The sequence below is a fragment of the Muscardinus avellanarius genome (assembly GCF_963383645.1).
Source record: "Muscardinus avellanarius genome assembly, chromosome: 1".
In the NCBI taxonomy this organism is placed as follows: domain Eukaryota; kingdom Metazoa; phylum Chordata; class Mammalia; order Rodentia; family Gliridae; genus Muscardinus; species Muscardinus avellanarius.
Window position 1 is genome coordinate 188,566,531 of NC_137786.1, and position 1,531 is coordinate 188,568,061.

The 1,531-nt window shown below is 41.0% G+C and overlaps 1 pseudogene across 1 annotated transcript; it reads left to right on the top strand.

The window, feature by feature from the left end:
• Positions 1-618: 618 nt before the first annotated feature.
• LOC308263198 (small ribosomal subunit protein uS15-like) lies at positions 619-1,073 on the top strand (annotated as a pseudogene). The gene has a single exon. The product of its transcript is annotated as a small ribosomal subunit protein uS15-like (transcript).
• Positions 1,074-1,531: the final 458 nt, after the last annotated feature.

Below are 1,531 nucleotides of genomic sequence, written 5' to 3' on the forward strand. Positions count from 1 at the left end.
AGTTTTTTGCCATTAGTGTGGTGTTAGTTGTGAGCTTTGCACAGGCACCCTTTACCCTAATTTGTTCAGTGTTTTATGATGGAGAGGTGCTGCATTTGTCAAATGCTTTTTCTGCATCTATTGAGATGATCATGTAGTCATTTATTGTACTGATATAATATTGACTTTTAAAATGCTAAGCCAACCTTGCATTCCTGGGTTATACTATGCTTAGTCATGGAGCACAGTATTTTTTTTAAGTTGCTAGAATTGATTTGCTAGTGTTTTGTTGGGGATTGACTCTTGTTCTGGCTGGCCTGTGTGTTCTTGTCTGATGTGTCCTGTCATCAGAACAATAGAAATCTAAGGACTGAAGTCATACTGGATTACGTACTATTTTTGCAGATGATAGGAGTGCCACCTATGGATGGTACTGGAATAAAGAATAAGTGCAAAATGTACTAATCTTAACTTATATTTCTCCGAGCTGCATCTTCCACTGGTAGTTCTCAAATTGCAATGTGCAAGGGAATCACTTGTAGTGCTTATTAAAGCACTTATTCTGACTTCCTACATAAAGGGTGATTTCCTGAGGCCTTTCCACCCTGGCTCTCTTTTTGCTGCCAGACTGCCTCCATCATGAGTCGCGTGCACGCTCCCAGGAAGGGCCTGTCACAGTCAGCTCTGGCCTATTGCTGCAGCGTCCCTTCTGGCTGAAGTTGACATCTGACGACATAAAGGAGCAGATTTATAAACTGACAAAGAAGGGTCTAACTCCCTCACAGATCTGTGTGATCCTGAGGGACTCACATGGCGTGGCACAACTGCATTTTGTGACAGGCTACAAAACCTTGAGAATCCTGAAGTCCAAAGGAATTGCTCCTGATCTACTTGAGGATCTCTACCATTTAATTAAGAAAGCAGTTGCTGTTTGAAAGCATCTTGAGAGGAACAGAAAGAATAAGGATGCTAAATTTTGTCTGATTCTGATAGAAAGCAGAATTCATCGATTGGCTTGTTATTATAAGACCAAATGAGTTCTTCCCCCAAAGTGGAAACATGAGTCATCCACAGCCTCTGCCCTGCTGGCATAGATTTGAGTACATAGATATGTACTCAAGCAATAAAATCATTGTTTAACTAAAAATAAATAAATAAATAAATAAATAAAATACTTATTCTTAGCCAGGCATGGTGGCACATGCTTTCAATCCCAGTACTTGGGAGTCTGAGACAGGAGGATCACAGGTTCACGGCCAGCTTCAGCTACTTAGTGAGGCCCTCCACAACTTAGCAAGACTCTGTTTCAAAATAAAAAAAGAATAAAAAATAGGACAGGGGGGGGTATAGCTCAGAGGTAGAATGCCAGCACCACAAGGTAAAAAAATATAATATTTTTTTTCTTGAGATAGGGTCTCACCATAAATCATCAAGCTGGCCTTGAACGTGTGATCCTTCTGCCTATGTACCCAGAGTGACCTTCCTGACTCTTCAGCAGTTCCCTTTTTCCATGCTCACCTCAGTTTATTTCCACCTGCACATTGCCTAAGCA